The sequence below is a fragment of the Puma concolor genome, chromosome C1 (genome assembly GCF_028749965.1).
Source record: "Puma concolor isolate L17-30 chromosome C1, mPumCon1.1.hap2, whole genome shotgun sequence".
Classification (NCBI taxonomy): Eukaryota; Metazoa; Chordata; class Mammalia; order Carnivora; family Felidae; genus Puma; species Puma concolor.
This window is the reverse complement of record NC_141674.1, coordinates 86,932,821-86,950,267: the sequence shown is the minus strand read 5'-3', so window position 1 is coordinate 86,950,267 and position 17,447 is coordinate 86,932,821. Positions and strand designations below refer to the sequence as shown.

At 39.2% G+C, this 17,447-nt stretch overlaps 1 long non-coding RNA gene across 1 annotated transcript in view; it reads right to left on the bottom strand.

The window, feature by feature from the left end:
• LOC147578205 (uncharacterized) overlaps window positions 1-16,260 on the bottom strand; it is a 38,622-nt gene extending 22,362 nt beyond the window's left edge. Inside the window, exons 1-2 of the long non-coding RNA XR_015254221.1 lie at window positions 15,955-16,260; window positions 11,638-11,788 (exon numbers count right to left, since the gene is read on the bottom strand). This is a non-coding gene — a long non-coding RNA (uncharacterized LOC147578205). The remainder of the gene's footprint in view (window positions 1-11,637; window positions 11,789-15,954) is intronic.
• Between the last annotated feature and the right edge of the window lie 1,187 nt (window positions 16,261-17,447).

Sequence of the window (17,447 nt, the reverse complement as noted above, 5' to 3'; positions counted from 1 at the left end):
GAGACAAGATTATCCATTTAAGCAGTACACTTCAAAGCAAGGGCTCTCAAATCAAACAGAATGGGATACCTAATTTAATTGCCATGCAGAAGCTTCCTAAAGGCTTCAAGACTCCAAAACACCTTCACTGAAAAACTCATTGTAAAACGTGGAAGAAAAAATTAAAGACACATGTGGGACCTAAAACAAAACACTGAGATGGATGCAACCCTTACTGCTCTCTCGATTTTTCTTGACTCAAGTACTCCTTCTGGTAATCCTCCATCTGAATTCTTTCCCCTCTGAAGAGACCACATGACCATAAACCAAAGCGCACCAAGTTAGTAGCTACTTACAGACACCCCCAGAGCTACCCATGAAGGAGAGCCCCCACATGGGCCCCGCCCAGGGCTGATGGGACTCTGAGGGATTCTCTGGTAAACTGCCACATTATTCTCTTAAACAGCCAAGGGAAACTAAACCTAAAATTAATAAAAATTGATTAGAAACCTTGCCAAATTCTAGTAGATATCAGACCTACACTCTCCACTTTAAACTCCACTCAGAGACTGCAGATGGAATCCCAGGAAAACGTCCTTTGTGGAGGATTTACTAAAATATTCCAAAGACAAGCTCTAAATCCAGAACATAAAAATCTTTTTATTTCCATCTTAGTTGGAAATCTCCCTGATATAAAAAAGCAAATTGATGAGAATGTGATAGGTTGGAAGATCAGTCCCCTGATGTCACCTGGCCACAACCCAATTCTTTGAGGGATTAAAAACAACTTTCCTTATTTTACAAATCTTTGTGAAACCAGAAATGTGGCTCCATTTTTTATCAATCCCCAAACCTCCCCCTATTTATATTAAAGGGCTTGTAAATATTCTAACAAGTCTGGCCTTAGAGAATTGGCATTCTGTTCCTATGCTTTTGAGATGTAAATATTCTACCTGATCTTCCCCACTGAGCTTTATCTAGGCCATCTCTTTGAAATGCAAAGTTCAGGGAGGTAATTCTTATCAAAAGGGAAAAAGAGGGGAGAGTATTTGAAACTTAGGTGAATACAAAATCTAAAGTGTTTTCTCTACAAATAATAGTTAAATAGTCATCTAAGCAGGTAAATTCAAGTTATTCCATCTACCAAAACCACAATTTGGATTCAACATATTTTATAACTAGTGACTTTTGTATTATTGTACCAGATTCATGGATAGCTAAAATTTTAGAATAGACTATAAGGTCTCTTTTGGCATCTGTCTGTATGTTTGTGTGTGTGTGTGTGTGTGTGTTATACATGTATGTATATGTTATATACAATGCTGTTATATACCTAAACAATGTTGTTGTATGTATATATTAATGATATATATGCTACATTCCCAACAACCATAATTAGTTCTCCATGCCTGAAGGGACGTTTGAGTGGTGCATCACACTGTCTACCACAGGAATGTTCTTGAAAACATCTGTAGGGGAGTAGGGGAAACATGACTGGACAGAGGCATAAGTTAAACTGTGATGTAGTTCTAACAGAGACCTCCTCCAGTTCTTCAGGGAACTCTGGAACTGGTATGGCCCTCTAGAGTTGTCCTGAACTAAAGGCCTTTGTACCTTTGCTTCAACTAACATTGGATGCAGACTGTTCCTGGGGAAAGGGTCTAATCTTGAGCAGAAGACAATACTCAATGAAGTAATCAGTTGTGAACTGTCAACAGCCAACAGTTCATCTGGCAGAATGAGTGCTGTAGTCCTGAAAGGAATATCTGGATGTTAGACTACAGGCTCCAGTAGGAGTTATCAGCCTATAGATGATAAATTAGGCCATGGACATGGATGGGATCCTGGGGAGAAAATGCAGAGTAAAGAGAATAGAACCCAGGACCTACCCTAAATCTAACTACTAGAAGCCAGAGGGGGAGAGCTGGTAAAGAAATGGTAAAAGAGCAGCCAGAATTGTGGGATCTAAATGGGGTGTATGCCTGATCAATTGGGGGCCCTCAAGTGTGGGGCAACAACCAGGTGGAAGCCAATGGCACTTGAGGTGGAAGAATTCTCCTGAGGCAGAACAAAGGAGATAGAAGTTTGTTGAATACACTGCAAGGGAGCAGCTGGCAAGTCCGCAGAGGAGAGGCTGCCTGCAATGAGGCAGTGGATGGAAGGGGGAAGTCGAGGAGATTTGGTGAAGTATGGAAGCTTCCCTTTTCTTAGTAACTGTGCCTGGTTCTAAGTAGCCCATTGGTCAGTTAGGGCCTCTGGATATTCTGAGGTGGGAAGCCTGCTGGGCCTGTCAGTATTCAGCTGGGGTGGTGGGGTGGGGGGGGCACTGTGGACCCTTTCCATTGTTTGAAATTGTTTGCCTAAAAGTGTCGTCTCTAAGAATGGCAGAAGAAAACCCAGGGGAGCAAGATGTCACTGAAATCAGGGAATAAGGATAGAATCATTCCCCAAGGGGAATGATGCTGAAAGTCTGGCAAATGTAAGACACCACGTATCCATTGTCTTACCAGCATAAAGATCATTGGTAACTGACTAAAGCTGTTTTAGTGACTAGTGGAGAGACAGGCCAGCTTAGAGTGTGAGGAAGGATGAAATGAAGTTCAGGAAGTGGAGACTACTTACGAACACAACTTTTTTGAGATTTACTTAAAAAGGAACATAAAAATAGGTGGGGGTAGTAGCTGGAGGTAGATAAGGGCTCAACATAGGATTTTGCATGTTGTATTTGGGCTTGGTTTTTATTTTGATAACTACTAGAGTATGTTTGCATATTGAGGGAAGATATGGATGCTGCTGGAGAAAAGATAAGAGAAGGACAAGGGTCAATGGCTAGCTGGCAGAGGCAATGGCTCTCAGGGCCAAATGGGAGAGACTAGCCTTTGGTAAGAACAGGACCATGAGGAAAGATGGGGAAAGATGTGGGCAGAATTATGATTGGGTGGTAGAATAAATACGTTCCCAAAGATTTACTTTATTTTCTCAACGAAATATAATTGCCTTGAGTAGGTTAATATCTGCTTGTACCTTGCAGTCCTGCTCCCACCCTAAACTATAATGGTCCCAGACTCTGCCTCTCATATTAAACAGGAAGAGAGAAACAAGGTGTGGCTTTGCAGAGCTAACAGCCACGGGCATATGTTGCTTTCCTTCTTGGCCTTCTTTCTTTTTTCTTCCATTTACAGTCAGGGGTGCCAGTTTTTAGACCAGTAACACAGGGTGGGGCTAAAGGTCAAAAGGTGACAAGATTTCAATCTGAACTCACTGGAGTGCTCAGCTGTGCTTCCTCATTTTAATCAGGAAATCCTGGAGTGACCTAGCCAGCAAGAACACATCTGGGGAGACAGACAGGGGAGGAGGGAAAAGAGAAGAAGGAGGAAACATGTAGCAAGGAAGGGGGAGGCTCATCTCTCTTCTCTGGGCTCAAAATGGATCATTTCTTTAGTTCCTCCCTTTGCATATATTCAATGTGCGCACATTTTGATCTCTGCCGTACCTTTTCCCTTTGCAGTTCTGTTTTTATAATCTCTTCCCCGACTAGCGAGGATTTCATTGCACTTACACATAAGGTCTGTTGATTTCCAGATACACCCAAGATAATCAACATTATATCTTATTATATTATAAAGCATACAGATATTAGTGGTAAAACAAAGAAAATAAAACAAAAGGTATTTATTGACATATAAGTATAGTCCTAATATATTGTTTAACAATAAATGTAGGTTTTTAAAAGTATAGATCAATAAGTAGATATGTATTCAAAGATATATACATTATATATATATATATATGTTTTTAAATGGCTAATACTTATTAAGTGGATATTATATGCCAGCTATAATGTTACCTCTGACTTTTGAAAAGTGATGTTTTTATTTAAAATTTTTATCAGTAGCTATTAATTTTCCTATATGCATTACTTCTGTAACTTAAAAAAATTTTTTTTCAGTGTTTATTTATTTTTGAGAGACCAAGAGTGTGAGCAGGGGAGGGGCAGAGAGAGAGGGAGACACAGAATCCAAAACAGGCTCCAGGCTCTGAACTATCAGCACAGAGCCCAACACAGGCCTCTAACTCACATACCACGAGATCATGACCTGAGCCAAAGTTGGATGCTTAACCAACTGAGCCACCCAGGCACCCCGTGTAAATTTTTTATTTAAAAAATTTTTTCTGTAAAACTTTTACAGTCAATTTTAGAACCAGTATCAGGTCCCTGGTAAACCCTGTCATTTACAACCAGATTCCATGGTTCCTCCTCCCATTTGCAACCTATAATTGTATCAGACATGAGGTTGGACCATTCTTCTGCTCTGGTCAGTCTTTCCTCTGCTCTTTTTAACATTTGCCAACCCTAGGTCTGAGTTTGGAATGCCTTGCCGAGCTAAGTATCTTCTGGGCTCTGTAAATCACTAACAACAAATTTCATGTGTTAACCAACATTAACTTAATTTAATTTCTGTTCTCTTCTCAAAGAAGCTCTCTGATTTTTTAAAAGCCTATGCATGGTTCCCCCATTACTCCAGTGTTTGTGGCTTTGACCTCCAATCTCTTAACTACTTGAGTGCCAGAAGCAGCTCCCCACTGTGGCTGACTTCTTGCAAGAAGGCAGTAAGTGCCTCCTCTACCCCCTAAATTGTCTCCTTTTCCACTCTACCTCTGTTGCATCTTTTCATACAATGAGAAAGAAAACTTGACTCTTTCTTTCCCTAAAGTTTGGGCACAAGAAGAGAGATGGTAAACATGTGCTCAGAGGAACTAACAGTGTTTTTGTATCATGTGTCAGTCATGTTCCAATCAGGAAAAGTTATCCTGACAACCAAATAGCCAAGTACTTTTTAGCACTCATCTCTGTCTTCTATAAATTTAGTTCTCTGTTCTAGAGTTAACATGCCTCCTACATTCTTATAGATATGATACAGTTAAGCCTGCCGACAATGACAGGCATACGGTTAAAATTGCTGCAAATCTTCTTTCCTATTTCTCTCTCTTGAAGTTGAAAATTACCTGAACGTTGGCATCCCACATTTCCTGTTCAATCTCCCTATTTCCTTTGGAGATCACAACTAAAAGGGCTGGCAAAACCTCCCTGAAGGCGCTATTTTTAAGAGAAGTGGGATGGGGAGAGAGAGTGGGAGCATTCCTAATTCCTGTAAGAAGAAAAAGGGCCAGAGAACCACTAGAATCATGTTTCCTGATTTGTCCTGCAGGCTTTTTGACACCCTACTGGCCAAACTCCCTAATATTGTACTACTTTGTCACAGTTTCCAGGGAGTATTTTCCTGAACAGATTATGCTTATTTGATTTATAGGAAAAGTCTAAGACTTTTATAGATCTAAACTTTTCTTTTGGAAGCTACTCCTTGCACGCTGAATAAGACCCTAATTTGAATCAAAGAGAAAAACAGTAAAAGCGTAAGAAAACACACTCAGAGGCTAAAATGTATGTTTTATTCCTTAACTTCTATCTGCTATGCACCCTGTTTGTTTCTATTTTTTTTAATTAAAAAAAATGTTTTTAATGCTTATTTATTTATTTTGAGGGAAGGGTCAGAGGGAGAGAGAGACAGGGAGAGAGAGAGAATCTTAAGCAAGCTCTGTGCTGTGTTTGCAGAGTCTGACACAGGGTTCAGTCCCATGAACTGTGAGATCATGACCTGAGCCAATATCAAGAGTCTGATGGTTAACAAACTGAGCCACTCAGGCACGGCCCCCCTTCCCTGTTTGTTTCTAATTACCCCCGCATGTATCTGGATTTGAAGACCCCTACCAGCCAATTAGTGTTTCTTAACTTTAATCCAAATGCTTATTACTGGTTAAGGGTGGGGGTGGGCCTAGTAAAGGAGGATGAATGGTAAGTCTAAGCCTAGGTCACAATTAGAAACATGACCTGGAATATATCCCCATTCCAAGTGCATTGATGACCTCTTCTTCGTGAGGATCAGCATATTCACTGTGTAGGGGAGGAAAAGTTTTCCACTACTACTGTAGATTCTTTTGGTTTGTCTATGAATTAAATTGACATAAGGCAGATTAACTGGAGAAAAACAAATTTAATTACATTTATAAGGGAGTCCCATAAAATATATGACACCCAAGGACAAGTCAGTCAGCTGAAGCTTATATGCCATCCTGATTTAAGAAATGGGATAAGGGCTTAGGGCATCAAAGGGAGGAAGGAGATTCACGGACAATAGGAAAAGCAGATGTTTGGGAATTAGATGTTTGCATTGCCATATAGATATGTCTTTCAGACAAAAAGTTATCTTTGGTAATAGCTCTCTTTCTGGACCAGGCTCTCTATTTAAATTCTTTTAGATAGTTAAGGGAGAAGTAAAAGTTTTTCTTGAATCTGCTGGGTCTTGATTGCCTTTAGCTCAAAATAATCTACATGCCAAAGTGGCATATTTCAGGATCATGCTCCTCCTGTTTTCCTTTGAAACTTCCCTAAGAAGTTTTGCAGTCCAGAAGTTAAGTTGATAGACTGCTTCACCTAATTGAACTAGTCTCTTAGTCCTGAGAATAGGTCAGTTCAGTGAAACAGTTGTGTCTCATTTCAGGATGCGGAGAAGTAAGTGGGCTCACGTTAGGCCTGTGGTGCAAGCCACCTGGTATTTAATAAGAGATATTTCTATGGAAACAAAAGAAAAACAATGGCTAATGATCAGAGCAGACTACAGTCACAGTTTATGAGTTTTGAAGGCAGACAGTTGAGAAGACTTCTAGATGTCCAGCTTGAAGCATCTTCAGATGGAGTGAGGGCGGGCAGTGACAATATGATAGATCTTCCTGATTTGTAATTTGAATATCTCTGGTGATCTTTCTAAGTGGCTTGTAGGACAACAGGCATGAAGATTACCCATACATGAACTATTATCATGATTTCTCTGAAGTTGATATCAAGTTGTCCAGCATAGCTTGCAGGGTTTTAGAAAAAAAGCAACTTTAGTTCTCCATGACTCCAAGTCAGAAGGGTGAGATAAAATTTGAAATGTTAGTTTGGAGAGTTGTAGCCAAATACTGGAGAAAACTTGAAGAATTCAGGATCCATTCCAGTGTATAGGTAGAAAAAAACCTCAAAGCAATGAGCAATACTAGAATCAGATGTCCACAAGTGCTTATCATAGTTTCTATTAGAACATAATTTTTCTGTCTCTGGTAACCCCTATTTCTATCAAAGAAAATGATCATAAGTCTAATTTGTTTGCAAAGTCAGTCTAGTTTCAATATATTTTGCCAGATTATTTATATAAGTACAGCAAGAATAGTTATTAACTATATAGGCTTTTTAAATCTACTTTGCTAGACATTTTTCATAAGGAATCTCAGATTCCAACTTTTTAAAAGCCTCTTGAGGCTAGAAAGATAAGCCAAAGACTTGCCATCAGAGTTTGCCTGAAAAACTTACAGATTTCGGTTATTTCCTCTCTTCTTGAGGTCCCCAAATTAAGCTAAGGTTCCTGTGCCTGCCAGAAAGTGATCTTCCTTACTCACCTGGTAAGACTGTCAAAAACCAAAAGCAGGGCAGAGAGATTTTTGCAAGGGGCTTTATTAATTCCATAAAGTCAACCTTAGTTTCTTAAAGCTATTTGGTCACCTGAGTTTATCACATCATTCTCAAATATGACATTTTAGTTAAAGCATTAGTAATATAACCCATGTTTCTAATTTTCTTATTACAAGAACAGATTCTTACTGAACTTACACAAATACGTATATTGCCATGAAAATATAAGAATAGTCAATATTTTTCAAATTCAGGAGGGATCAGTTAGGGAGAAAATGTAATTATGTCATCTTTGTTCACAAAGGCATATCTTGCCAAGTTGTTGATAGCTTAAAAGAAAAAGAGAAAAGCTTTCCTTAAATCTGGAGAAACAAAACATAAGGAACCAGCAATGTTTCAAACAAAAAAGTCATAATAATTATAATCATCCACCTCAGTTCAGTCAGTTCCATGTAATTAATGTTTGTTCTGCTTGAATCAGGTTTTTCCATTTGTTTTAGAAATTCTTGGGGTGCCTGGGTGGCTCAGTCAGTTAAGTACCCAACTCTTGGTTTTGACTCAGGTCATGATCTTATGGTTAGTGAGTTTGAGCCCCACATTACCCTCTGCACTGACAACACTGAGCCTGCTTGGGTTCTCTCTCCCTCTCTCTCTGCCCCCTCCCCTGCTCACATGCTCTCTCTCTCTGTCTTTAAAAATAAGTCAATAAATATTTTAAAAAATTTTCATTTAGAAAATGATTTGGGGAAGTTTGTCAAAAATATCAGAAGGTTTAGACACTTTACCAAATAAGATCATAGATCATCATGAAACAATACTCAATTTCTTTTTTTTTTTTAATTTTCTTTTTTTCAACGTTTATTTTTTTTGGGACAGACAGAGACAGAGCATGAACGGGGGAGGGGCAGAGAGAGAGGGAGACACAGAATCGGAAACAGGCTCCAGGCTCTGAGCCATCAGCCCAGAGCCTGACACGGGGCTCGGACTCCCGGACCGCGAGATCGTGACCTGGCTGAAGTCGGACGCTTAACCGACTGCGCCACCCAGGCGCCCCAACAATACTCAATTTCTATTTAACCAAAGTGACAAAAGGTTTTAAGGCAAATACAAAAGGTTACGTAGTTGTGAGCAAAACCAATAAAAGACCTGATAAAGCACAGAAAATTATTTTGAGAAAACAAAGAATATTTGCTTTCTAGGCAAAAAACTTGAAAGGTAAAGACAAAACTGGGTGTTATGCATAGGGGGTGAATCACTGTAATCTACTCTTGAAATCATTATTGCACTATATGCTAACTAACTTGGATGTAAATAAATAAATAAGTAAACAAATAAATAAATAAATAAAATTAAAAACCTAAATTAAAAAAGTAACAAAACAAAACAAACAAACGAAAAGGGTAATGACAAAACTTCCATAATCCCTTAGCAGGAGCAGTACAAGAAAACTTAGTCCTTTTAGCAAATGAAAGAAAATTAAGATTTAGTTTTACATAAGCACATTACTGATTTTAAAACTTAACTTTATAACCCTTATATGATAAGGAAAGCAGCTCTCAAGTCCTCAAATAATTAGGTTGCAGCCTAAGTGACATCTTAGGGGATTCACTCACCCAACTACATTGTTTTCATTTTACCTTTTTTTTATATCATGGAATTTTGGAATATTTTAATAAATCCTATGACAAAGGTTTTAGAAGGTTTTTCTTTTCCTCTAGGTACATTTAGCTTCATTTTTGCTTCAGGGGGGAAAAACCTAAAAAAAAAAAAATTCTTCCTTTTAAATATCTTATCAGTTTTCAGCAGGGCCAAAAGTAAATATTTCTGGCAGTCTTGAACAACCCACCTTGGATGTAAGAGGGATCCCCAAAGAGGGTGCATAGGATACTGAAATTCCAAGATCCAGAGTTACTCCCAAAGATAGCCAAAAGAGAAAATAAAAAATCTGCATGCCCCGGACAGGCAGAAAGCCAAGCCAAGTTCTTAGGATACAACAACTAGATAAGCGAGAAAGCCAAATTTCCACTGGTTGATGAATGGATAAAGAAAATATGGTATATATATATATATATATATATATATATATATATATATATATATATAATGGAAAATTACTCAGCCACAAAAAACAATGAAATCTTGCCATTTTCAACAACATGGATGGAGCTAGAGAATATTATGCTAAGTGAAGGAAGTCAGTCAAAGAAAAACAAAACAAATTATTTCACTTATATGTGGAATTTAAGAAACAAAACAAACAAGCATAGGGTAATTAAGACGGAGAGAGATCAGCCAGCCGAGAACAGACTCCTAACTATACAGAACAAACTGATGGTTACCAGAGGGGAGGTGGGGGAAACAGGTGATGAGGATGAAGGAGTACACTTGTGATGAGCACTGGGTGTTGTATGTAAGTGTCGAATCACTAAATTGTACACCTGAAAAGAACATTGCACTGTGTGTTAACTGGAATTTAAATAAAAACTTAAATAAAAAAAAAAAAAAGAAGACAATAGCTATCCCAGGGAGGGAAAGGATCAATAATCAATATGTCTGGAGTTGTAAAGAAAGGAACAACATAAAATTTTATTTTCTTCTTTCCAGGAGACCTGAACTCCTTGGTGGCAGTTTAGGGTACATCTGTGAAGGACATTGCATAGGAAGACCTAAAGCTGGCAGGGCCTGGTTATAGCCCTCAGCAAAATGATCCCTACTGCCCGTCCCAGGTGCTTCTGCCAAATTCACTTTCTGACTTTTGGTATTTTTACACGTAAACTGTATACCCTGGGCCTGGGCATCAGGCTGAAGTGCTCTCTGTAAATTTTATAGGGAAATGAAAGTTAAATATGGCAGATGTGGCCATATTTTGAGAAGGTGAATTTACTTGGGATTTAATTCTTCTTCTAATTTCAATGCTATCATCTTCTTAATGGATTTCCTAAAGTTAGCCATTATATCTCTTTGTGTTCTTTTTAATTTGGTCTTTCCCTGTGTACCAATAAGACAATTTGTTCAGGATGAAAGCTCTCTAATTTCTTTTTTCTTTCAAACACAGCCAGTTCAAAGGATCCATCATCTAGCCAATGATGAGTAGGATCTCATATTAATGTCAATGGCAACTCAAACCAGTAAACCTTTTATGACTTACACATGGGTGCAAGAGGTATTCCCAAAGAAAAGTGTGGGGGGCGGGGGGAAGCAGCTCTCACAAGGTCCAGAAAGTGCACTCCTAAAGTTAGCCTAAGAAAGATCTAGCTGCAAATGGGGTGCAGTTCACATTTATGTTGCCACAAATTGGTGATGACTAATTTGAAGGTTGAGGTGACACAGACCCCTTAAGGACTGGGACCTCTTATGACAAACTCCCCTGACAGCTGGCACAGTTGGACAAAGAGAACACTGCTTATCAGATCCACAGTCTATTCAGCTGTCCACCAGATGCATGCATCCTCTAACTGGTGGACCAGAGAAAATACTCTCATTGGTCATAAAGCCAAGCTCTCAAAGCATAGAACAAGATGAAAGGGAAACCTCATCTGATTTTTCTTATATGCACATTAGCAGTTGTAGCTAAGCCTTGAGTCTTTTGGAGTCAAACAAATACTCAAAAGGGATGTGCTTCTAGTTTGAGGATTGTGTGGTATTTTTTTACAGAGTACCTTGTTGCACAGAAATTTTCTTGAGGTTGGTGGGTAACCTAGTATCAACCTAACTTGTTCCATAACCAAGTTATCCTAACAAGAGAGTCTTTGAGTTAGGTGATGAGTACTTTAATAGCTTTTATGTGCTCCACCCATTCTCACCAACTTTGTGGTGTTAGCTTCTAAGATGTCCTTTAGCAAGTCTTTACCTAATGTGCACATTAACCCACACCAAAGTTTATCTAAATAGACATCAGTCATGGTGAGAACTGTGAACTCATCAGTCTGTTAGACAGGCTTATAGGGCCTATGATTGTATTCTACCTTACAGCTTTTATCCTTATGACAAAGACAAAGAAAAACAGTGACTATCTCTGGGAGGAAAAGGATGAATAAAAATCAAGAGTACTCATATCAAATCTTTACCAGGGTTACTATACACAAAGAACTATTTCCACAAATATTTTTCCTGCTACTCTAAATTTAGAAAAGGAAGAAAAAGACTCTTACCTCTCTTGTTTCCAATTCTCCCTGTAGGCAGAGATCTCAGAGGCTGATGTTGTAAGAATTCTTAGCTTTTTTTGTCAAAGATTTCTCAGCTGCAACAGCCTCAGAACAAGCAGTGTCCAGCCAGTAAAGTTTGTCCCATCTGAGTCACCAACTGTAGGGGAGGAAAATTTTTTTCTCTTTCTTTCTAGGTTCTTTTGGCTGGTCTATGAATCAAACTGACATAAGACAGACTAATGGGAGAAAAACAGATTTAATTATGTTTGTAAGGGACTCCCATAATATATATGAGATCCTTGGACAAGTCAGTCAGTGGAAGCTTGTATGCCATCCTTAGCTAATAAATGGGATGGAGGGGGGTGGGGAAGAAAAGAAAAGAAGAGAAAAGAAAGGAAAGGAAAGGAAAGAAGGAAGGAAGGAAGGAAGGAAGGAAGGAAGGAAGGAAGGAAGGAAGGAAGGAAGGAGAGAGAAAGAAAGAAAGAAAAGAAAGAAAGAAAGAAAGAAAGAAAGAAAGAAAGAAAGAAAGAAAGGGGATAGGGGCCCGGGGCATTAAAGGGGAGGAAGGTGATTCACAGGACAATAGGAAAAGCAGATGTTTGGGAATACAAATAGATCTTTCAGACAAAAAGTTATCTTTGGTAATAGCTCTCTTTCTGGGCCAGTCCCCCTATCTAAATTATTTTAGGTAGTTGTTAAGGGAAAGGTAAAAGTTTTTCCTGAATCTGTTCGGTCATAATTGCCTTTAGCTCAAAATAATCCACATGCCAAAGTGGCTTATTTTGTGATCACATATTTTGCTGCCCTTCAATTTCATTTTCTTTTTCCCTGTCAATTCTTGCAGGATTATATAGCATTGCATCCAAAGAAAGTAAAGTAGACTCCTTGGGGAAGATACCAGAAGCAGATCATCTGGACATCCCACCTCTCTGCTCAATTCTTGGTAGGATCTTAAAGTAAATAGTCTTAGTCAGATACATGCACCATTATTTATCACCTCAGTCTAGATGTCAAGGATGGTTCTAAATACTTAAAGGTCACCTGTACATGTGTTCTTCATGGGACTCATGAATTAAATGACATGAATATGAAATAAACACATAGGTACAGATGATATGTGATTCAAGGATAGTCCTGTTTATACAAATAATTTCTTAAAATTGACCAGTTAATAAAGAATACACATCGAAATTGGTCTTTACTAACACCTTGTGCCCAACAATAATTGTGGTATCGAATCAGGCTTCATTTCCTCCGAGTGCCTGTGATATCACTAGTAGTGAAGTTTCCTGAAAAGTCACAGAAGTTTGAGGACAAAAAAATCTTGTATCTCAAAATAACAGAGAAACTTGAGGAACTAACCTTAGCTTCTTCCAAGCCATAAAGGATTTGCCCCCACCCATTCACTTCCTCTGAAACAGGAACCTGTGAAGATCTTTCTTTGTTCTCAAAAGAGGAGCTTTATAGGAATCCTCCCCATTCTCCCTTAAGGACAAACCATTCAAGGAAATCAGAGGGAAGAGGAGAACATCAGCAGGAGAGGAAAGAGATTAAATATGCTTTAGTTTTAGTTTATACAGTCTTTTTTTGAAAATTCTCTTTATTTTTTTTCCCTCTCTTCCCTAATCCTTAAAATGTCAGTTACTCAGGGCACCTGGGTGGCTCAGTGGGTTAGGCATCTGACTCTTGATCCCTGCTCAGGTCATGATCTCACGGGTTTGTGAGTTCAAGCTCTATATCAGGCTCTATGCTGACAGGATAGAGTCAGTTTGGGATTTTCTCTCTCTTCCTCTCTGTCTCTCTGCCCCTTCTCTGCTTGCTCTCTCTCTCTCTCTCTCAAAATAAATAAATAAAACATTAAAAAAATATATCTTCAAAAATATTTTTAAAAAGTTAGTCACTTAACCCCTCTGAATCATCATTTTGATTTGATACTAAAGCCTACCTTGATTCAAGAGGATACTGAGAAGTAACTCATAGCAAATAACTATACATTCTTTTGGTAGGATTCATCTTCCTTCTCAATCCCAAAGACACACACACTGACTCATTTTTTTTGTTTGTTTGTTTGTTTTCTCGAGTGAATGCTCCATCAGGTTTTCTCATTGAGCCACACATTACCTTTCAGTCAACCTCACAGAATAAAAAATATACCCCGGCAGGGTTCCACAAACCACCCCCAAATGCTACAATGGCACAAGTGTAATTGGTGGATGAACATCCAAGTGTAATTGGTGGATGAACATCCAAGAACAAAGCTGAAAGCAAACGTCAAAGGACACTGCTTATGATAGCCAGGATTTTAGAGATAAAGATTCCAGTATATTTTATTTTCAATGACTTAATGGGGCAAAACACTGAGTAAGGATGATAGAAACAAAGCAGGAGAAAGAGAGGAAAACAGGAAGAAGAAAAGGGGGAATAAGATGAATGGTGAAAGATGCTAAAAAATTGGGAAGTTAAGTATGATTTTAAAAATGAACGATCACCTAAACAGCAAAGGGGGAAATAATTTGGCCTGCAAGAACCAAACAGAAGAATGGAAGAGGAAGAAGTCTGGGTTTCAGCCCAGAAAAAAGCTGGAACCAAAATAATATGGAGACCTCCACTGTTAGCAATTTTGAGTGGCTAAAATCTGTGACCTTCTTTCCATTTCCTGACTTGTACTGTCCTCTTTACCAACAACAATTCAAAATAAGCAGTCATCAGACCATTAGTCAGCACTTTTAATAGAATTGCATCAAAGATTATTCATCTCTGAAAAGGAGTTCCCCATTATTCCCTCAAATGGTTTTTAGACTAGTCATCATAAGACAATGTTTGAGTTGCATGTTCAGAGTTATTGTAGGATCATTCAATTTATGTAAAATCTTTACACAGAAGTCTACATTATTATTCAGAACAGTGTGCCTTAGTGGAATGGGTTTAGAGGCCAATGAAACCTGTGTTCAAGTCCTAGTTCTGTAGCCTGTAACAAATTACTTTTTAACTTCTCTGAGCTTCAGTTTCTTCCTATATACAATGGAGATTTTTTTTAAGTTTGTTTATTTTGAGAGGGAGAGAGGCAGGGGAAGAAGCAGGGGAGGGGTCGCACGAGAGAGAATCCCAAGCAGGTTTCACACTGTCACCTTAGAGCCAGATGCAGGGCTCAAACTCACAAACCATGAGATCATAACCCAAATCCAAATCCAGAAGCTTAACTGACTGAGTCACCCAGGTGTCCCATACAATGGAGATCTTTTAAATTAAATGACAAAACCAATATAAAAAGACCTTTCTCATCTCTACTCTGTAATAGAGCTCAACAAATTATGGCAATAATTATCATCACATTAATGAATGAATGCTCACATATATAAAAGTTCAAGTGTCAGATCAGAGAGAAAAAGAAACCCAATAATTAGAAAAGGATAATGAAGAGGAAGAGGAAGGAGGGAGATCCCACTGGGTGGAAGAGGGTAAGTTTGACTGAAAAGCAAGTAATCTGCCACTGATGCCAAATCAAGAGCTTGTGGGGCAACTTCCCAGGGCTACCTACATCAGAGCAGTCCAGTCACCTGGACGTTGGAGTACCAGATGCTAAAAGAAGACAATGAGTTCCTGGAAGGCAATAGCCGTGGTTCTATAATAGGAGTCAATTTCTGAAGTACTTCTCACTTTTTGTCTTCCTGAGCAGAAATCTTTGCACTAGTCTGCCTCAGGTAATGATTTGTCCAAAAGGAAGGTTTGCATTTTCTTACAGAAGGAGAACAAGAAAAAGAGCAACGTTCTGCTTCTGTCGTTCAAAAAACCTGGATAAGCAAGCTTCTTGAAAAGGGATTTGCTGAACTCCTTTATGAGACCTTTGTATCTGTTTTTTAAATGTTTATTTTTGAGAGAGAGAGAGCACGAGTGGGGGATAAGCAGAGAGCAGGAGGACAGAGGATCCAAAGTGGGCTCCATGCTGACAACAGAGAGCCTGATGCAGGCTCAAACACATGAACCGTGAGATCATGACCTGAGCCAAAGTTGGACACTAAACCGACTAAGCCACCCAGGTGCCCCAAGACCTTCGTATTTCAACAACCAATCATGGAGACTTCAGATCATAGAGGTCTACCAATAACGTTACAAAAAAAAAAAAAAAAAGTAACCTGTTTTATCACTAAGATTTAGCCAAGTGAATGAAGTCAGGAAAAAGAAATGAGGGAAAGAAAGATCTGCTCTTTTTTAGTGTGGGGAATTGTGAGAAGTTAAAAGAGCCCTGTGGATGGTGGGGGATGGGGGAGGAGGGGATGTGAAATGGCCCAGGAAGGGAAAGGTGCACTGGGAAAGCAAAGTTACCTCCGAAGGCAGAACCGGGGTCATTTAAAGATACCTCCCCATAGACTCCGGAACAAAGTGGGCCCCTGTGTGTCATGCTCCATACAAACCTAGGGACCCAGCCCATCCTGAGGCAGTATGGTTTGGTCAGACAGAGGGATGAAGACAGGAGCCAGAAATCAAGCCTCTGTGCTTGTCAGAGGTAGACGAGGCAGAGGCTGGAGAGGCCAGCCAGACTTCAAAGGGCTCTCTAGCACCAGAGGAAACTGAAATGAGGGCATGTCAAACATAGCAGACTACAGACTTTGACCAGCCAGGAGATCAACCACAAGTCACACCCACCCAGTTTTCAGCCATAAACACCCACAGGGCCAGTAGCACCCAATAGAGAAGGGACAACAGCCTGGGGCCAGAGCAAGCTAAGAGCTATGCCTAAAGACACCAACCCCTCCCACCACAACAACTACCACCACCACGAGGTTGAGGTTGCGTAAGCCTCAGCCCTTCCCCCGCGTTCCGGACAAGCTAGGGAGGAAGAGGTCTGTCATCTGAGAGGCTGAACATTTTTAGCTAAGGAAAGCAGAATAGTACCCAAATGGATTAAATTATTGAATGGGACTACATTTTAAACCGATGTTTAGTTAATGGCATTCCTTCCTCTATCCAGAAAGTAAGGGCTTACAAAAGAAGCCAAAACAGTATAGACTAAATAAAGTTTATTTTTTGCACACTTCAAGTTGTAACGTAGGTTACATTTCGCAATCCCATTACACATTCTTTCTTTGGTTTCATGCGGAAAGGCAATCTAAGCACAATAAGTAATGAATGGTTGACTGGCAAAACTTCCAAAGGAATGAATTCTTTGAAAGAACAAGAATATTCATCCTATGTGGTCTGGTTTTAGTGGAGAGGATCGAGTGACTGGGGTGGAGGGAAAGAGAAGAAAAGGGAGCTGGCTGTGGACAAGGATTTTGTCTATTTTATTCACTATCATGTTGGCCACGCCTGGAGCATAGTAGGTGCTCCACAAATCTGGGTCAAGTGAATGAACATTTATACTCAACAAATAAACATTTATTGGGTACCTGTCTTATGCCAGACATTGTCAACATGATCCTATTTAATTCTCACAACAGCCTTTGAAGTTGGTACTATGATCACTACTTGATAGATTAAAAAAATGAGTTCAGAAAGGTTGAGTAACTTCTTCAGTCACACACCTGAGAAGTGTGTGATGGGAAAACAGGACAAATGGACCACTGTGACTTATCAAAGTATTTCCTCCTATGGAAGGAAATATCTTCCTATAGGATAAATTTCAGTGATAACTCTGCCCTCCATTTTATAATTACAAGAAAGATCCTGATGTTCTCTGCCATGACCTGACTCCCACTGAGAAAATGATTCTTCTGCTGCCATGATCACAAGGCAAAGGTAACGCTGATATAGTAGCAGTTGCTGTATCTAAATTGAAACGTTAATAGAATAGTTATCTGGGTAAGAAGAAATCACAG